Here is a 20904-nt window from a genome sequence, read left to right as displayed (position 1 = left end):
TGCCGCACGGGTTGAATTACGAGTTCGCCACGTGATATTCGGGGCGAAAGATCCTGAGATTTAAAGTCAAGCGGAAGTATACAGATGTACAGATTCAGTGGAGAATAACCAGTGTTCAAATCCGTGATATAAGAAGTTAAAAGTTCTCATGCCGACGAGGGTGGGATTCGAACCCACGCGTGCAGAGCACAATGGATTAGCAGTCCATCGCCTTAACCACTCGGCCACCTCGTCAGACACAAACCTAGAGGTCATAATTTTCTCCCTGCCTGCATTTCTTTTTGTTATATGTTTAGTTCTCCTTTTTCTGGATTAATCTTGACAACTTTCACAACCACACCCAGAATCAAATGTTTTCGCAGTTAGAACGATGAAAAAATGCAGCTGCACGAGCGAAAGGCAACCCATGGCCTCCTGCCAGCCCCCTTCCTGGGGTGACTCACTTCGTTTCTTCCGACGCTGCTGCGCAGCACCCAGCTCCAGCTGTCTCAAAACGGGAAGGTTGCGCCAATTTATTCGGTTCTTTAGGAGGCAAGGAAACAACTGTTTTGTAGTCGGGGGTGTAGCTCAGTGGTAGAGCGCGTGCTTAGCATGCACGAGGTCCTGGGTTCAATCCCCAGCTCCTCCAATCAGTTTTGGGGAGACAAGTCCACCTTCTCTAAATTTCTAAATAAATCGCTATCCGGCTTCCCCTCTCTGAGGGCTCTTAAAAAAACAATGAGCCACACTCAGGAGTCTTTCAGTACATAACGTGGGTTTTGCTCACTTGTTCATACCTTTGAATTCTGAGGAGTTGGAACTTAAATCGCACTGGAAATATACGATTTTCATGATTTCTTCAATTTCCCTACCTGTTTTTTTGGAAGCACTAGGTATTGAGGCCGCAGCCTGTGTTATTGCTGCAGAAGCAGTTGGTACAGAAACGGTCGTTGCATGTGGTGCCTCCGGAGCCAACACCGGAGGGTGCGGATCAGATTATCCAGTCGGATGCATCCGGGGCTACTGTGCCGTCTTGGGAAAGTCACTTAGTGGAAGTGTGAGAAACTGACATCTAAATGTCTCTTCTCAAAAAAATTTCATGAGAATAAGTATAGAGCACCCTTCAGAAATACGTTTGACCCAACAACTGCCTGCTCTCTTCAAAACACAGATTGCCCTCATAACATGCGTACGAAACGGTCCAAACACCAAAGCTTATTTTTCTAGATTCTAGTCTGACATGTTAATTAAATACACAATATTGGAAGGGGGAAAACCTGGTAATTCTTTCTTAACGTTAGTTTCTAGAAATTATTACTTAAATTTGAACAGTAACTGCATAACATACGTTGTTAGTTGGGCTTATAGCCTATACCACATATTTAAGCTTCCTTAAAACATTCTTTGATTAAATGGGTTTGAATTTTTTTGTAAAAAAACAAGAATATTGATCACCTTCAATACCATTTAATATTGTAATGGAGATATTAGCCAAAGATTTTCACCACAAAAAGTAGTACAAGGCAGGTGTTTGGTACGCTGGTTAAGGCTGCTCTGGCACTCTCATTTTTGTCTGAGGTTCTGGGCCTGAGTCCTGGCTGTGCTCCGGATTAGAGTGTGCACTGGAGGATGGGACCAGTCCATCACCTTGGCACATCTAGACTGACTTCCAGGCGTCAGCCTGTTTCAGCCCCTACTGTTTGCGGGGAATTAAGAGACTGCACTAGCAGCTGGTCCCTTCCTCCCCGTCAAGCCGACCACCCTCTCTTAGTCTTTCTCTCTTAAGCATATAAAAACAAATAAGCCAAATTAAGGAAAATTAAAAGTAACTAGAGGATTAAATATTAGATATAGAGGGGCAAAGTTTGGTAGGGTTACCTTTCTAGAGACCATCCCCCAAATGAAAAAACGACTACAAATAAAGAATTTTGCGAAGAATGTGATTATAAAATTAACATAAAAACAACATACACACAAAGCAACCTTCATATAACCAAAATTTGGAGGGTTTTTTTTTTTTGATCCATTATTTTGAAAGCTGACAAATGAAGGAAAAGAGTCAACCTCTCCTGTATAAAATGATGAAATGTACTTTGTGCTAAACAACATATGAGTATACTTCATAAAATAGAATATTTTCTATGGTTTATTTTAGTGTAGCACCATGCTTTAAATTTATGCATAGTTTTTTAATTTATGCATTTACGTGAGTCTTTCAAAGGTCCTTCACATAGTAGATGAAGGAAATGTTTTCTCTGTATTTAATAAATACAGGGATGATGATAAAATTTGAGTCAAAACTTTGCAACTGGTGTTGCTATCATGTATCCAGGTCACAACCGTCAAGGACTGCTACAGCCATTCTGGGAAATTGCATGGGAGACTAGAATGCATGGCGCTGACCGACATCACACAGTACCCATGAGGAGTTTCACATCATTAAAATGAGGCCACCACATAGCTTATGTTTCCTCATAAAACGAAAAATAACATACCCAGGACCAACCGATGAAATGTTTGTGTTAAAACAAAAACAAAAACAAAAACCTAACTCCTTGAAGTGAACCAGCAGGCAGAAGATGTTTCTCTCTCCCTTCTATAAATCTGCCTTTCCAATCAAAGCAAATATATCTTTACAGAGAGTCATCATCCGTCTCTTAATTCCTGGATTTTTAAAGTAGATTCCTTCACTGCACCACTGAGCCACATCTCCACCAGAGGTGTTACTGGCTCTTCTGATTGCTGTGACCAAAGGCTGTCGTTGCACGACTTGTTATAGAACAGCTGTAGCTGCAGGTGGGAAGGAAAGGTGACGGTAAAGACACGTCAAGATAGAACAGGAGGGATGGAAGAGGAGCCAGCACTGTGGTGCTACTGGGGACATGCACATCCCACAGAGGAGTGCTCGGGATACAATCCCCCCTCCATCTTGGATCCAAGTTCCTGTTACTGCTCCTTGAGGCTGCAGATGATGGCTCCCGTGCTTGAGTTCCTACGAGCCACTTGAAAGCCTTGGGTGTAGCTCCTGGCTTCAGTCTGAACCAGTCCAGACTCTTGCAGCCATTTCTGTGGGAGAGTGAATCAGGGTGTAATCTCTCTTGAGTTCTCTCTCTCTCTCTCTTTCTCCACCCCACCTGCTGAAATAAGCCATAAGTGGATCAACACAATATGCAAGTAGAAGTTTTGCTATATTTTTGTCCCTTGTTGGGAAGAAATAGAGACACTGAGAATAAGATTGGGAACCTCATGTGTGTAAATTATAAAATCTGTTCCTTATTATATTCTTGCAATTAGTTCAGTTTTCTCACTAGTCTTTTTAAAAAGAAGCGATATTCATAACTCTTTGTTCCAGATTATGTCAATAATTCTGGTCTTGATGAGAAGAAAAATTACCCTTCAGGCCACTCCAGTGACTCTAGTCAGTAAAATCATACCAGGTCTCATTCAACAAGTAGTTGAAAATTGGCTTACGACAATCAGAAGGCATAACATATGGTTGAAAACATCGCAATAATAACAGCGACAAAATGCAACCATTAAGTGGCCCAAATCTGTCCTAACCTGAAGTTCATGGTCTAAAGTTTCAGAAATAATGACCCAAAGGCAGCATTGTTTTCACCTTTGAAATTCCAGAGAATTTGCACTCTGATCACAAATCATCCACCCACCTTTAGTCAAACAATGTAAAGCTGATCTCAATAATGTATGATAAAATTTAAAGCTATTTTATATAGATATGTAATTTTTGTTAAGGAAGTTAGCATTTAAGTATTACAAATATATAATTAAACCCATCCAACTGATATCTAAAAGTCCTAGTATTTTAACATAAATATGTCTATAAAATATGTGTTTTATGAACAACATAGCTACCAAGAACTCAAAGGTAGCAAGAGATAGTGATGCCAGGAATTGAACCTGGCACCCCATGCATGCAAAGCATGTGCTCTACCACTGAGTCACACCCCCATCCATGATAATATTATTTTCCTTTTTATTTTTGTATAACAGATGCACAACCCTACCAGCTATTTCAATTTACATTCGTAGAAGCATAATTATGTTAGTTCCACAAACACTTTTTTTTTTTATCGGAAAGGCGGATATACAGAGAGGAAGATCTTCCGTGTGATGATTCACTCCCCAGGTGAGCGCAACAGCCAATGCTATGCTGATCTGAAGCCAGGAGCCTCTTCCGGGTCTCCCACACGGGTGCAGGGTCCCAAAGTCTTGGGCCGTCCTCGACTGCTTTCCCCGGGCCACAGGCAGGGAGCTGGAAGGCTGGCGTGCAAAGGGAGGACCTTAACCACTGCGCCACCGCGCCGGGCCCCCACAAACACTTTTTAAATTTGACTTTATTTTTGATGTTGTTTACATAGTTGACAAGAATGAAGGCCCATTTGGACCATCGAATAGGATGGGTAGGGTTGAGGTATGGGGGAAGATGGGTGGGGCAAATGCTTCCAATTTTTGTTTTCTTCCCTTTTCTCCTGTAAGGGGAAGGCAGGAGGGCAAGGAGCTGTTCCCAGCTGCCAAACTACATCGCTACCTGAAGTTGGGATGTCCATTTGCTGTCATCTTAGAAACCATGATGTGGAGAAGAATGTTCTAAGGGTATTGCTTGAATGGTTTTGATAGTTCTGAGATGCTGTTGGTTTCATTGCTCCAAGGTTGAGAAAATTCTTCCAAGGTCCATTGGCTGACAGAGTTCACCCTAGTGCATCCACTCACCCAGATACTTGCTGTCAGCTTGACCAAGAAAGTTGTCCAAGCTCTCCATCTTCTTACATGGCATTCGATATCCTCTGTAGGCCCAAGTGAGCTGACCATCATGTCCCCCTTACGTACCTGGGTATGTTGCCCACTGCATAGGCATCAACAGTTGAGGAGATCCAATCCCAATACATGCATTCCATGGTTGAATGACAAATTCTGTGGCTGGAGTTTTGAGTGCAAGGGAACCCTTGGGGAGTCCCCCAAGAAGTCTCTCCCGAGGCGACCCCAGACCTGACTCTTGCATGTACCAGCCAGTACAAGGTCCAGTTCAAACCATCACCTGCAACAGCCTATGTACACACTGGTAATTGTAGTCACATGATCAGTTCTGTCCCCAGCCCCACATCCCATGCAAATTATCGGTGTTGTCGCAAGTCAAGTCAGTGTGCTACAGAGCTTGCCCTTGAGCATACCAGCGAGAACTGCAACCTAGTTGGGGTGACATTCAATAAATTCCATCAGGCATGCCCCTAGTCCCCATTCCTATGCCTGCCAGTACATGCAGCAGACTAGCCTGGTCCATGCTGCACCCCAGTCAGGCTCTCAAATACATCCACTGTGTGTTGTAACTTAGCTCAACCCACCCTACCCTACGAATCAGTTCACATGTATGCCAATGGGTGCTGTCGCCTGTAGAGTCTGGCCCACCTCCAGCCCTGGCTCTCATGCACACAGGCTGTAGTTGCAGTTCAGCAGAGGAGATTCCCTACTAATCCCAGTCCCCGTCCTGGATCTTGTACTTTCCAGGGAGTACTATAATCTAATCTGACAGTACTTGTCCCCTGCCCTGGCACTTGTTAACAGATGTTACGGCAAAACCCGTCCTGTTGGTACCTATCCTAGCCTTTTATTGCACCAGTGAATGCAGTAGTCTAGCCTAGCGCAGCCCTCCCCCAAACTCAACTCTCGTGCAGCCTTGCCCAGAGTCTGTTGCAGCCCCGTCTACCTCCAGTTCTAGTTCTCATGCTCCCCACTGGGAGCAGTGACCCACAGAGGTGCCTCCACAGCTCCCCCTCCCCCAGGATCATTCCCAGCCTGGGGTCTTACATGTGCTGGTGGATGTTGCAGCCCAGTCTGGCAGGACCCGTCTCACCTCAGCATTCACCGCTGGGAATCAAATGGATCCCAAAGGTCAAAATCCCACAGAAATTCTCTCTCGACTTCTGCCTACTATCATGTTTTTCACTATCGCCACAGATTTGCTTTCTAGAATGTCATAAAACTGGGATCACAGTACATGACCTTTTCAGGAATGACACCTCTGTGTCTTCTCACATATGATCACGTTTCTGCACTGAGCTAAGTCAGTTTCATTACATTACATACAATGTAGTCATGTGAATACTGATATGTGTATTTTTCTTATATTCAACGCCTGTAAAATTCACATAATTCTCGTCCAAGAAACTATTAAAGAAGTTATTATTTTAGGGAAAAAGAAACAGATGTATAAAGAGAAGCCTGTCTGCACCAAAATCTTTGTACTGTGATGGGGATGTAGCTCAGTGGTAGAGCGCATGCTTTGCATGTATGAGGTCCCGGGTTCGATCCCCGGCATCTCCAGTTTCTTGTTGACGCTTTGAATAGTTCTAAAGAGGAAAAGTTCAAATTCCGAATAAAATTGGACATCTTTATACCACACCTTTGTTTGAGACATAAATATGCTGCAGAAATGTTCAGCTCGCTTTCACTGCCAAGGTCATTCATGTCCTGATGACCACTACCTCTCCCTTTTTCTTATGATTTTTCTTGTTTTGGAAGAGGCAGAAAGTGGGACGGTAAGGCAGGAGGGTGCTTGCACCACTGCCCTCCCCCTCCCCCCCTCAAATCTCTGATCTTTGTCCAAGTGTTTCTGCATTCCCGGGCTAACACAAAAGGTTTCTTATTCCTTCTACTTTAGAAGATAGCATATTGGAAGGTAATTTTTGAATAGAAAGTACACCACTGGTGAAATGGTATTAGTAAGACTGATTTCTAATCGTTAGCTTCCCAGAGCTGTGAAACTATAGACAGAGCAGTGCTAACTAAGGGACAGGAGTGATGAGCAATGTTCGTGAACACAGGAAAAGATGACAATTTTTATTAGCTGCTACACTTAGTTCTTTCCTTTATCAATGAACATGGAAAAGAAATTGTGTGTTCTGAAACAACACAGAGAATGTTTGCTTTTGGCAAGAGGTGCCATCATTACCTGCAGTTAACTGTAAAGCTGTATGATCATCACAGAACCTGAGGTTACATAAGGAAAAACAGACTGTAAGGAGTGAAAACTAACGCTTGCTGAGGAACACCAGGCCCTGCTGGGATTCGAACCCAGGATCTCCTGTTTACGAGACAGGCGCTTTAGCCAACTAAGCCACAGAGCCAGACACACGAGTAGCTTCTTCCTTTCTGTCCAAATCCATCTCATTTAAGTTGACGGTCAATGTTGTTAATAATGGTTATTATGCATGTACTTTTCAAGTACGTCATATTAAAGACTAACTCTTGAAAGGAACTCTGGAAAACTGGAAATACCAAAACTACACCTACACACGCTCACATTTAGAACCACATCAGCGCGACCCGAGGGCAGAGAGGACCTTGGAATCAGAAAGGGGCGGATGCTCTCGGGACGCAAGCGGTTGGCTTGGCTAAAGGTGAAATAAAAGGTATTTTTCCCCCGAGAGACACAATTCGGTTTGAGCCTTCATACCATTAGTGACATTTGGGGCTGTTGTAAGATAGCGTAAGTGTTTATAAAAGAAGCCGAAATTCCCCCTACGTTCAGGCTGGATGATGTGGGAAACAAGTTTCAGGAGCCGCCTCCTGTCTGGGGAAAAGGATCGCTGTTCCTGCGGATCTCAGAAAACTCCACAGAGAGCAAGCAAAACCCACATCTCGGGAGACATTACTGGACAAGCAGGTTGCTCTTCGCCAGTCTGTCTTTCTCATTTTGGTTGTTTGAGAGGATGTTCTCCAATGTACTTCTTAAAGATTCTCAATTGTGGAAATTCAACAAATTTAGGATAGAAAATTCCCTTGAAGAAGAATCCGCCCTTTAGCTAGCATTTCCTGCCTTCCACTAGAACAAAGGCAGGTGCTGAAAGAAGGACCTGAACTCACCGAATAACCAAGTGCTCTTCCCTCCACACTGATCTCCCTCGCTGACTTCTTACAAAAAAGACAGAGAGGATTTTAAAATGCCCTGCTGATGTAAGCAAAGACTGTGCAGACTCTGGGCCAGGTGAGACATTTCAATTCCAAAGTGTTTCTTCTCTCTTGGGTCACATGTTGGGGCATTGTCATGTTCGATCCCATTTAGAGTGAGGATTTCTGAGGTTAGGGGTGGGGGTCGGGAGGAAACTGTACACAAAAATAAGTAGTGAGATGGGAGGAAAAAATGGGCAAATCCAGGATCGCAGAGTGTGATTCGTATGAGTTTATGGATTAAAGTGTTTCTTGGGCACCTCAGGAAGAGAGGGTTCCTAGTCCAGGAGTCGAGAGGAAACAGCTTTGTGTGCTAAGTTAAAGAGGTGCATGGCTAACTGAAATGCAAGTGGACTTTCTCAGGTGGTACTGCAATTCTGGGCATCACATAGCAGACACTCCAGTGTCAGCTTCCTGCCTGAAATTCTTGAGGGCCATCAATGGCTTTGTTTAGCTCACAGGGTCACCCAGAGAACAAGACAAGTTTCTTATAGCCAAAATAGACATTGTATCATAAAATGATAATAATAATACAATGTAAAAAAAATAGACAAAGGCCAGAGTTATGGAGAGAGAGAAGGAAAGGTGGGGAGACACATCTTCTATCCTTCGTCATGTCAGGGTGAACCCTTATGGCTTTATTAGAAAACATAGATTAATCTATGGAGAGAAAGTTTAATCCATATTCACAAACAGTTGCAAGACTATCCAAGTACTCCATTTTCTGCATATTCACTGAGTTTGGAAAAGTGCTTTAGCAACATGAAAAAGACCACAAAACCGCTGAGGGCTATGAATGCTACAACTGCCATGATTTCTAATTAGCTTCAGTTATTATTTCTTCTGTTGGAAACAGGTTGATCCAACTTAATACTAATTAGCAGCTGCTGTAAATTGCAGATTGATGTTGAAATCCTAACCGCTAACACTTCATAATGTGTTCTTAGTGTAAATAGGATTATTGCAGGTGAAATTGAATTGATGCTACACTGGAGTTGGGTGGGTCCTTGATCTGGTATGACTGGTGTCCCAAAAACAAGGGGGAATTTGAATACAGACACACAGGGAGAATGCTATGTGCATTTGAAGACAAAGATGGTGTGTGTGGTGTATGTGACAGCCAAGGACTGCCAAAAATTAGAAGGAAACCACCATAAGCCAAGGAAACACTGGAATCAGATTCTCCCTTACAACCCTCCAAAATAGCCAACCTTGCTGAAACCTGGTCTTAGGCTTCTAGTTTCCAGAATTGTGAGATAATAAAATTGCATGGCTGGAGTCACCTCATTTGTGTGATTTTGTTATAACATCTCTCAGAGAAAGAGTTGGTTTTTCCCCAGGTTTTTTCTCCCCGAAGTTTAACCAGTATAAATATATCTAAAAAGGAAATCAGTGAAGAATGGATAAAAAAGGTCAGCATGAAAAGAAAAAAGTTGTTTTACTATATCAAAAAACTGGGCAAAAAAGTTGAACTCCAAGATGGAGAAATAAAGAAAAAAAAAAAAAACACACAAGGAAAAGTAGTGAACCAGGTCCAAAATTTCTGAGCAACCAGAGGTAGGGAAATTATGGGAAGTAGGAGAGTGTTTCACCAAGTTTGGTGTGTGTGTGTGGTAGGGGGAAGAGGGGTGGAATTAAAAGATACATTTTTGTTATTAGGGCTGGGATTGTGGTGTAGCATGAAAGCTGCCACCTGTGATGTCATCATACCATATGAGTGCTGGTCCCTGTCCCATTGCTCCACTGATGATCCAGCTTCCTGCTAATGGGCCTGGGAAAAGCAATGGATGATGCCCCAAGTACAAGGGCCTGCCACCCAAGATGATGTTCCTGGCTTCAACCTGGTTCACCTCCAGCTAGACAGTGACCCAGCAGGTAAAAAATGTGTCTTTCCATCTCTCCCTCTCTCTCTCTATTACTCTGGTCTTCAAAATAAGTAAATTTTCAAAACACAGCAAAAAAAGATAGTATGGAGCCAGGCACGATGGCCTAGCGGCTAAAGTCTTTGCCTTGAACGCCCCAGGATCCCATATGGGCGCCGGCAGCTCCACTTCCCATCCAGCTCCCTGATTGTGGCCTGGGAAAGCAGTTGAGGACAGCCCAAAGCTTTGGGACCCTGCACCCATGTGGGAGACCCGGAAGAGGCTCCTGGATCCTGGCTTCGGATCGGCATAGCATTGGCCGTTGTGCTCACTTGGGGAGTGAACCATCGCACGGAAGATCTTTCTCTCTGTCTCTCCTCCTCTCTGTATATCTGACTTTCCAATTAAAAAAAAAAAAAAGATAGCATGATAGCAAAATTTCAAACCCGATAAAATAGATGGTATAAATGAAATGAAGTGAGAAAATGCATTCCAATGGGGCAAGTATGGACAATGATGGAATGTTAGGTAGCCCAAAGCAGAGTGTGGACACAGGGTCTTTTTGAGGTTTCTATCTTTTAAAACTCACTTATACTCATTCAATAGAGAAGAATGAGATATTCATGGGTAATTGAAAATATGATTAGGAAAAATTTGTGTCTCAAATAAGTTGAAAAAAGAAGTCCTAGCTTTAATAGGAGTGAGTCACTTGAAAGTTTCAGCTATAGAAAGGTTGAATTTTAGGGATTAATGGATATTCACATTTATGTTTTTAATAGGTTCTTTTTTAACATATCAACTTTGTTGTATACATTTACAGCACACAATGTGTTTTCAGATACATAAAGGTAGGCTCTTAAATGTAATATCCTGTCCAGTACAAGAAGATCTTAGCATAAGGAATTTTAATCAGTTTATAAAAATGTAGTAATGAAAATCATGGATTTTTCTAGTTGACTTTCCAATTAAAATAAATAAATAAATAAGTCCTAAAAAAGGAACAAAACAGAAAAGAAAAAGGGCTGGGTGAAGAACTAACGAGGCAGTTGTACCTACTAGTAAGAACATTGGCTGATGTGATTACACACCAAACCTGTTTCTGCATTGGCTGGCACACATGAGAGTCAAGTCTGAGATCACCCTAAGTGAAGTTTCTTGCAGGACTCACCAGATCACTGGACTCAAACCCCAACCACTGTGAAAATCACATTATATGTAGTCCAACTTACAGAACATGAATTGAGACTGGACCTCTTCAGTTGCTTATGAACCCTGGGGGACATGACAGCCAGCTCATCTAAACCAGCAGGGGACATCAACTGGCACATCAGAGGATGGAAAGCAGAGCAGGTTGGACCACACTCCTCGGTCTGTGGATGCACTAAGGTGGACTTGGTCAGCCAATAGACCTTGGAAAGACTTTCCCAACCCTGGTGCGATGAAGCTGATGACATCTCAGAACTGTCAAAAGCAATACAGTAATACCTTTGGAACATTCCTCCCTACATTTTGGTCTCTAAAGTGTCATCAAATGACAGTCCCTATCCCTAGGTGCCAATATAGTCCGACAACAAGGAGCAACCCCCCTCTCCTATCCCCTCTGCAGACACAGGAGGAAAAAAAAGAAAAAAAAATTGTCCTACCCATCTTCCTCTATACCTCTCAACTATGTAAACAATATCAAAAATAAAATTTTTTAATTTCAAAAAGAAACATGGGTTTTTAAAAGATATCAGCAAGAATATGTCCGATAATAGGATGGACATAAAATGAAAGGTTAAGACAAAGACAGACCGTAATTAGAGAGAGGGTATTGCAAACTATTCTAATCCTTTTGCCTGGGGGTTATAAGACAGATGAAAGTGGCATGACACATTGTACATTTAAGCCCAATGCTAGACAATGTGACTTTAAAGTGGGTACTTGTCTGAGTCACTGTTGTCATTTAACCCCCATCTGACTGTCTTAGTATAGCTAGCCATATCTAATTTACAGGTCATTTACATTAACATCAGCACTCCCAGTATCTGTAACCTGTTCTATTGTAAGTTTAGCCCTTGGGAATGCCATCTTGCTCTAACAAGAATCCCATTTTGCTCTTTTTGTTGAGTGGTAAAGGAGCCTTAACATTGGAGTTAGATGTGGGGAAAAGGCATGGCAGTCCTTTAGTAGCCTAAAAAAAGTTCAGAATTCCTTTACTGTGGGGGCTATGGGATAGGCTTAGATTTTCTCAGTATTTGTCATGGGCAGAACCTTCATCTTACTATATCAGTTCCCCACAATCTGACTGACAATCCCAGGTCTTGTATTAGTTGGTCTTTCCCTTCCATCCCCATGAATACAAATGTTTCTGCAATGAAGCAACAGTTTGGCTGAGAACAAAGACATAATCACTAGAGTAACAAGATATCAACATCATGGTAAAGCACTATGGGTATTAACACATTTTCCTGATTCTCATCATTTCTGAAAAATGGTGGGGCTTTATAGATCACCTTGAGTGAGGCGAGGAAGATCCATGGACATTCTTCCTAAGTGAAGAATTGCCCTGAGATCTAACATCTATAAAGACATTAAACTTGTATCGGATACCCAGATGCACACAAAAGACACCACAGCCAACTCATCTAAGCCAACAGAAAATGTTGAGTGCTTCATCAAAGGATGGAAAACAGAACAAGTTAAACAACTTTCCTGGCCAGGCTTTGCAGCAAGTACCTAAGCCAGTGGATACACCGACATAGTCCTGGTCACAGAATGGATTCTAGAAAGAATTTCTCAACCCTGCTGGAATAATGCCAACAATATCTCAAAACTATCAAGACCATTCAAACAGCACCCTCAGAACATTATTCCCCACATCGGGGGTCTCTAAACCGACATCAAATGATCATCTCCACCCTCCCCACCCCCAGTCCTGATACATTTTGACAGCAAGGAGTAAGTCCCTTTTCCCTTTCTACCCCCACCTCATGTACACAGGAGGAAAAAAAGAAAAAGAATTGTGATATTTATCTCACCCAACTTCCTCCATACTTGGATCTTCTTCACTCTAACTGGAGGCCCACAAGGGCATGCATCCCACTCAACTAAGTAAACAATTTTGAAAATAAAAAAGAAGCTTTCCCTAGAAACATTAGGATTTGACCAGCTTTTCATGAACAGTCTTCATTGCCAGGTACTTTATCAAATAAAATATTATATATTTTCTTTTTTAAAAAAAAAAAAGATTTATTTTTATTAGTTTTTTTATTGGAAAGGCAGATATACAGAGAGGAGAGACAGAGAGGAAGATCTTCTGTGCTATGCCGATCCGAAGCCAGGAGCCTCTTCCGGGTCTCCCACGCGGGTGCAGGGTCCCAAAGCTTTGGGCCGTCCTTGACTGCTTTCCCAGGCCACAGGCAGGGAGCTGGAAGGGAAGCGGGGCTGCTGGGATTAGAACCGGCGCCCATATGGGATCTCGGGCGTGCAAGGCGAGGACCTTAACCACTTGCACCACCGCGCCGGGCCCAAATATTATATATTTTCTCATGTCGTGCTCACAACAACTTTATGCCCCAATCACAGAAGAGGAAGCTGAGGTTCAGAATATTTATAATAATAATAATTAATAATAATAATAATAATAATTTGGCAAAATTGTTGCCACCACCAAGTAGGAGAACTGGGACTAGACCATAGAATCCAGTTGTCTCAAATTGTGCTTTTTAAACATTTTTTAATTGTATAAATTTTATTTTTACATATTTGATTAGGATGAGAAGGGTCAAAGGACTAGAGGAAAGTAAGTGGGACCATTGTTCTGACATTCTCTTTTCCTTCCTGTATCTGGGGGAGGGAAGACATAGGGGAGAAGCACGCTCCGATAGTCCTATTCAAGTGGATTTGATAGTCCAGCTGTTCTGTATTGCTGCCAATCTTGCCCCTCCAAGCGCGATGAAATCTCTCCAGATTCCACTGGCTTACATAGTCTGGTTTGCCCAGTCTCCATTTGCCCAGGTATTCACTGCCAACTCTTTGCTGGGGTAGTTGATCGATTTGTTCTGTTCTCATCCTCTGTTATGGTACTAGGTGTCCTCTGCAGGCTCCAGTGTACTGCCATATCCTCCATGTGCATCTGGATATACTGTCCACTGCTATATCTAAGACACTGAGGAGCGACCCGCAATAGTCCCCACCAGGCCCGCCCCCTACCCTGATTCCTGTGCTTACCAATACGTACAGCAGATTGATTCTGTCTATCCCACATCCCATTCACTTGACACATGTCAGTGGGCACTGAAGCCTAGTTCAACCCAATCAGCCCCACTATCCAGCCCACACATGTGCCAGCAGGTGCCACTCTCTGTCTAGCCATGCCTGCCCCAGTCCTGGTTCTCATGCTCACCAGTGGGAGTAGCAACCTAAGAGGGAGGTGCCCACTGTTTCCCTACTGGGTCCATTCCCACTCCCAGATCTTGCACTCTCCAGGTGGTACTGCAGTTTAGCTCGACAGAGTTTTCCGCTGTGCCAGCATCTGCCAGTAGATGCTGCAGCAAAACTCAACTACCCTCACCCTCTTTGGCTTATGCAGGTACTAGTAGGTTCAGTCTGCTCAGCCTGGCTTATCCCTGATCCAGCTTACATTCAGGCCAACAGGTGCTGTAGTCATTCCTGTCCTGGTCTGCCCCCAGTCCCAGGTCTCATGTTCACCAGTAGGAATAGTGGCCCAACAAGGGAGCTCCCTACAGCCCACGCCCCCTGCCATTGGGTTCATCCACTCTCCCCCAGGTCTCATCTGTGCTAACTGGGCGCTGTAGTCCAGTCTTGCATGGCCCACCTCATCTCGGCATTTGCCAGTGGGTGCTATAGCCTGGCTGCACCCTGCCCACTCCCAGTTCCAGATCATGCTGATAGGGGGTTACAGCCTAGTCCAGCCCAACTGGCCTCCAGTCCCGGACCTAATGTGGATTGGATGGTATTGCGGCCCAACCCGGCATGACCCACACACCATTCTGGCTCTCAGATTTGCCAGCAGGTGATATAAATTGACCCAGCCTGGCTCACCCCAGACCTGAATCAAAGGTAAGCCTATGGGTACTGTTCGCTGGACTGGTCTGACCTGCTCCCTTTCTTGTGTTTTTTTGTGTGTGTGTATGTGTGTGGGGGTGTTTTGTTTTGTTTTGGTTTTCACTCAGCTGAAGGGACTGTGTTCTGACAGAAGAATTGCCCAACATCTCTCCATCTGAACCTCCCAGTACCAGATCTTGGGCACACTGGGCAGGAGGATCCATGGGCCATCCCTACTTAGTCAACCTCCTGTCCTATCAGGAACAGTGGCCTTTCCTGACCAGCCCTCACCCATTCCAGTTCTTACTGTTGAATGTTACAGCCCAGCCAAGCCTAGTCCACACCCAGACACAGCTCACACATGGCTCAGAAGAGACAGAGACGTAGCCCAGCCTACACCCACCCTGGTTTTCACTAGCTCCAGTGCATGTTGGAGTCTAGTTCAGTCTTGCACACCCTAGATTCGGTCCACCCCCCTGCCAAGGGAGACTGCATCCAGACCAGACCACGGCCCCTGTGCTCACCAGTGGGACCCACAGTCCAGCCAGGATGTACCCTTAGCTCCCCAATCAGACCTGATTCCAGCTGCAGATCTCTTGCATACCTGTCGTTGCTCTGACCCAGCTTGGCATAGCCCCTCAGCTGTCTTGGCCTTTGCCTTCAGATCCTGCATCCTGACCTGGTCCAAGCTGGCCCCCACTCTCACTGGCAGGTGCTGCAACCTTGCTCACTCTCATCCCTGGCTCATGCAAACAAGTAGGTATGGCAGCCTAACCTGGCATGACCTGCATTCCATCCTGGTTTCTGTACTTGCCAATGGACTATGGTTTCTCAGCCCTGCCCAATCTGCCCCCTGCCATACAGTGAACTGTTTACTGTGAGGTAGGGCCTTCAATAAATTTAGAAAAAGACATTAGGCCATTTGTGTTTTCCTTGAGGGTTCTGGACTGCAGAATTGCCTCCTTTGTTGTATTCCACAGCTAAAGCACCCACAGAGTCTCTCTGTCTCTTTTGCCTAAAGCAGCTGGTAAGACCTACCAATTTAGTTAATGTAGATATTTTTCTTGGTCATCTTTTGGCTTGTAGGACTGAATCTAGGTCATTTTAGGCTCTCCAGTAGCCTGCACTTTGCTTTGAATAAATGAGCTTACTGCTAAAAACAGCACCTCCAGAAAACTGTTTTCTAAACTTTCTTTGCTTGCCCATGTGACAAACATCATGTTGCAAGTTGGAAACTGATATGGAAGCACCAAGATAGAAGAGATGTCAGAATTCCAGAGGAACATATAAAGGTGTCAGCTTCATCAACAGAAGTGGATTTTTTTTTTTTTTTGAGAAAGAATTGAGATGAACAACCTGAGAAAGGATGAAGCAAATTTGCAAATTTAGATTGTAAAAACAATTTGTATGGAAAGGATCACACCGTTGTGAATGCTGGGAACTCACTGGCAAAATGCAGCCACTGAAATGCTTCTACTTCCCCCTTTCTGTTGTATTTCTGAGAACTGCCCTGGATGAAAATCTGCATTAGCCGATGATGTCATTGCTTCAGGCCTGAAAAGAGAGCACTTTGTTTCCAGCCAGCTTGCCAAGACCTCATCCTCTTCTCTCATTGAGTTGTTTCAACGTGATGAGACAGGAGCTCAATCTACTGCCCCAGCACTCAATTCAAACCCTATCACTACAATTAGATAAAAAGTCAAATCTATCCATAAACGTGATTTAAGGCTTATACGAACAAATGTCACTCTTTTTTGTTGCTGTTGTTATCATTTTTTTGTTTTCACTTTGCATGAATGATTTTGGTCTCAGCCATTACCGAGAGGAAAAATGGAGATGCTGGGGATCGAACCCAGGACCTCATGCATGCTAAGCATGCGCTCTACCACTGAGCTACATCCCCAACCCACAGCAGGGAGTTTTTCCAAATCAATTTCAAGAAATTTAACAGACCTTCTTAGCTTTCATTATGTTTGTCTTTCTGTTTACACATGTTAGAATTTTCACCTTTCTTCCATAGAAGCTTATTGCTAAGGATTTTTGATTACTTTTCATTTTATACACATTTGGTGACTGATGAGAACGAAATGAAGCCGCGACTCTTCGTATAAAAAGAAAAACACAAACACACACACAAAATGTTTCCCAGATCCTGCCTTTCTGAGTACTTATCTCTCTTTTTGAGGGAAGGGATGAGATATAGGGACAAGATAAAAAGAGAAACACTGGGAGAAAACCGGGTGTCCTGTTATAGCATTGCTACCTGATTTCCAAAGAACTTGGTCTGTAATAACAGTCTGAAAATCAGAGAATATGGATCTGCTGATCCTACTCTGGTTCTGTGTGAAAAGAAAGAGACAACTTTGTATCTGGAAACCAAAAAACAGAAAGAAAGATACAGCACCACTTCTCCAATGAACATAGAGGCAAAATCACAAAATTTAGCCCAGACAAATTAAAATATTCAAAAACATGTCACTGTGGAAATGTTTATTGTGGGCTCCAGGTTTGTCAGGTACAGAGTTCCTAACTGCTTATGTGACAGTGTGAGAAGGTGGCACCTTTGGGAAGTCATGGTCATGAGGATGGAGTCGCGTGGTAGGAATGGTGTCCTTGTAAGAACAGGAAGAAGGCCAGCCCTCTGCTCTGCCGTGTGAAGAGGCAGGAAGATCCCTATCCGTAAACCAGGAAAAGCCCCGAGCCAGAACTTGACCACACCTTTCGGCAAAGTAAATGACCTGTGTAAGCCACTCAGACTATAACATTTCATTTTATTAACCAAAACTATCTAAAACTAAAGAGCCAATCTAATTGGTTCTTAATTCTAAGCAAATGTATAGTTAACAGTCCCCACCAACATTTAATCAAATCAATCAACATTTAGTCCTGGATTTTAATTACTGTTTAATTATAAAGGATATGTTATAGAATATATAATTAATATAAATTACTATTTATTTAAGCCTTAACTGAATACTCAAGAATTTATCTAATTCAACACAATAGTGGATTATAAGAGAGGAAAAAGAATATAGTTATCCCAATACTTTCAGAAAAGTTATCTTTTATTGTAATTTACTACATATTATATCTTGTATAACTAATAACTTATCTTATTCTGTTATTGTATATATGTTATTATTTAACAGGAACTTAGAAGAGAGCGTTCCAAAAGTCTTTTCAAATTCTGACATTCAAATAATTAAAATAATTAAGCGTAGACTACTCTATGCTCCAGTACAAACTTAGAAGACAAAACAGCAAATCTCACAAAAGCTGGAGACAGGTAGGGAAGCAAGATATTTTTGGAGCCATAGTTGTGTCTGTATCATTTGTTCCAGCCTGACTCACTTGATATTTGAAAACTGGTAAGGATGGTGGAGACTTCTAGTCAATGCAGAGGGACAGACTCCAGAATTACTCTTTATCCTGGATCAGTCACTACTTCTAAAAGGCAAACAATGTGGAGCAATGGCTTTCAAAACTCTCGTCATTAGGCAATACCTGTGATAAACAAGATCCCCACACTGATTGTCTTAGCTTACTGTCTTAAGAAATATTGTCACCTGTGTTACGGTTAATTTTACGTGTCAACTAAGTTAAGCTCTAATATCCTGTTACTTGGTTAAAAATCAGTCTAGTCATTTTTGTGACAATACCTTTAGATGTGATTAACTTTTAAATCAGAAGTCTTTGGGAAAAGCAAATTACCTTTCATAATGTTGGTGGGCTCTGCTCAGCTTTATAACCTAGACATGGCGAGTTCACAGTCCGTTTCTGCTAAGTCAGGCGCCAGACAGCAGCTCTGGAGAAGCTCCAGAGAAAACAGCAGCTCCCCACTCACCCACCTATGTCTTTCTCTTTGAGAAATTTGCTTATTTTAAGAAAATGGCTCAAATGCTTGTGAATACTGAAAGTTGTAGCTCTTCAGGCTGGAAAGTTCAGCAGGAATTCATGTGGCAGTCTTGAGTCTAAAAAGTAGTCTGTTAGCAGAAGTATAAAAGCTTCCCTTTTGGTTTTCTTAAGGTCTCCTCTGACTGATGGAGCAAGGCCCACCGACATTATGAATAGAAGCCTTATGGTAGGAATGACTTCTGCAGCTTCAACAATTATAAGAAAGGCTGATGTGGCTGAAGCTTGCAAATGATGCATCTAAAGCCAGGTCCTGTTTCATAAAGTCAGGATTTTTATGCTGCATGTAATGGGGCAGATGCAACCACCACTGGGTGTTCACCTGTCCTTCTTCCTCAGTTTACAAAACAAGCTTTGTTTAGGGAACAACATGTCCTGTGGGATGAATCATGATATCATTTGGCCCTGGTTCTTAACCTTAGCAACCAACACACTCTCAGAGGGAGCAAGGACAAAAACCTCAGAGCCATTTTAGCTCCTTGTCTGAAAGCAGACTCAATCCCTCAGGAACTCCCTGATGCATGCTTTCTTTTTCAGATCAGCTGAATCCCAAACCCTGCATTCTCCCTCACTCCACCTCCTGTTCTTTCCCAATTGATCAGCTCCCAGAGAAGAAGGCGCTCAAAAAGCTTGTATAAATCGGGTCAGCTTGGCCCACTGTGCTCCCCTCCAGAACCCTAGTCCACTGGAGCTATTGAAATTCCAGCCTGCTGGAGTGCTGGGTTCTCAGCTAGGTATGCACCCAGTTAGCTACCACAGCAAACTCTTCCCTTAATATTCATTTTGGCTGTGAGTTCATACCCTCTCTGTGTGTTCTTCTCTCTTAAACTCTTCACAACCAATGTTTTGTAACATGTTTTCAATATCTTGAAATAAGTCTCCTAGCTAATTCAATTCCAAATCAATAAGATGCCTTAATTGCTATATGAATAAGAAACAAAAAGAAAATAATTTATAATGTATAATACAATATCTGCTTCTTTATGTAAATGGATGGAGTGAGAGTGAAAGCAGATCTTTAAACATCCCACCACTTTTGAGTTAGCTGCTTACTGGACTCAGACAAGGTTCAGCCCTATCTTACACTCTCCCCCCTAGGATCCCCAACTGCCACCAATGTGTACAGCCATCCTGTAGGAAAGCCGTGCTCACCACCTGTGCAGTTGAGAGTCCTCATTCTTTCTCCTTTTTGTCTATCCTTCTAACCTAAGGTAAATGCTTAAGAATCAATATTTTGGAAAACAATGAGAAAATCAAGTTCAATACGAAGTCAACAAACACAAGTGAAGGCGTAAACAGAAATGTTGCATCCATGTTGGAAGGGAAGAGCCATGTCCGGCTTGCCAGTATGATTTTCCAAATAGTACAGTTTTTGTTAAATTTCCCAAGTATAATAGTTTCACAATTTACTAACTAGCAGTATTCCTATGTTATTCACTGCATATCCAATTTTTGCCAAGAAAAGAATTTTGCGTTTAAACATCAAGGTTCAGAAACTAAAAACAGTTGCTCACTCCTTCTTCATTCCTTTTGAGAGAAATATACATGGAGCCTAAGAAATGGTCCGCTTTAAGGGAAATGATTATGAAAAGAACTGGTAAAACACCAAAATATTTTACTCAATAGTTCTTGAAGGAGGGCGGGGGGCGGGGAGGTGGCAAAAAGGAGTGGAGATGCCGGGGATCGAACCCGGGGCCTCATACATGCGAAGCATGCGCTCTACCACTGAGCTACATCCCCCAACACACTAGGGCAATTGAGTAAAATTCCTGGGCTGCTTAAAGCTCGCAGTGTTTGGTACAGTTATTTTGCTGTCTGTGGTCCTCTGTGGAGTAGCAGACTGTGAGACTGAATTCCATATTAAGGCTCAGTCGGCCAAGGTTCACTGGACTTCCTTCGCAGACTCACTGAGTATCAGCAGCTCCGATCGTTGGTCGAGCAAAACACAGTTTTAGCAGCTCTAGTTCAAGTGATACTTCCACGGGCTAAGAAGAAGCGCAGGTTTGAAAATTGTTTTTCTGCTGACCCAAGTTCACGGAAAAGGCACCACAAATTGTTTGCAGCTGAGTAGATTTCCTGGTCAAAAGCATCTCTGGAGCAGCCTCTTCCCAGCTGAGCGGAGTCGAGTGAGTGAGCA

The 20904-nt window shown here is 43.0% G+C and overlaps 6 non-coding genes across 6 annotated transcripts; 2 read left to right on the top strand and 4 right to left on the bottom strand.

The window, feature by feature from the left end:
- Positions 1-152: 152 nt before the first annotated feature.
- On the bottom strand, positions 153-234 carry TRNAS-GCU. The gene has a single exon. It is a non-coding gene; the product is annotated as a tRNA-Ser (tRNA).
- Positions 235-556: 322 nt separating this feature from the next.
- TRNAA-AGC lies at positions 557-628 on the top strand. The gene has a single exon. It is a non-coding gene; the product is annotated as a tRNA-Ala (tRNA).
- A 5618-nt stretch (positions 629-6246) lies between these two features.
- On the top strand, positions 6247-6318 carry TRNAA-UGC. The gene has a single exon. It is a non-coding gene; the product is annotated as a tRNA-Ala (tRNA).
- A 729-nt stretch (positions 6319-7047) lies between these two features.
- On the bottom strand, positions 7048-7121 carry TRNAT-CGU. Its single transcript has one exon. It is a non-coding gene; the product is annotated as a tRNA-Thr (tRNA).
- A 9565-nt stretch (positions 7122-16686) lies between these two features.
- TRNAA-AGC lies at positions 16687-16758 on the bottom strand. Its single transcript has one exon. It is a non-coding gene; the product is annotated as a tRNA-Ala (tRNA).
- Positions 16759-20435: 3677 nt separating this feature from the next.
- TRNAA-CGC lies at positions 20436-20507 on the bottom strand. Its single transcript has one exon. It is a non-coding gene; the product is annotated as a tRNA-Ala (tRNA).
- Positions 20508-20904: the final 397 nt, after the last annotated feature.

The sequence above is a fragment of the Ochotona curzoniae genome, unplaced genomic scaffold (assembly GCF_017591425.1).
Source record: "Ochotona curzoniae isolate NIBS_2020 unplaced genomic scaffold, NIBS_Ocur_1.0 patch361, whole genome shotgun sequence".
NCBI classification, from domain to species: domain Eukaryota; kingdom Metazoa; phylum Chordata; class Mammalia; order Lagomorpha; family Ochotonidae; genus Ochotona; species Ochotona curzoniae.
The sequence above is the reverse complement of the archived record's forward strand: the minus strand, read 5'-3'. Positions and strand labels throughout refer to the sequence as shown.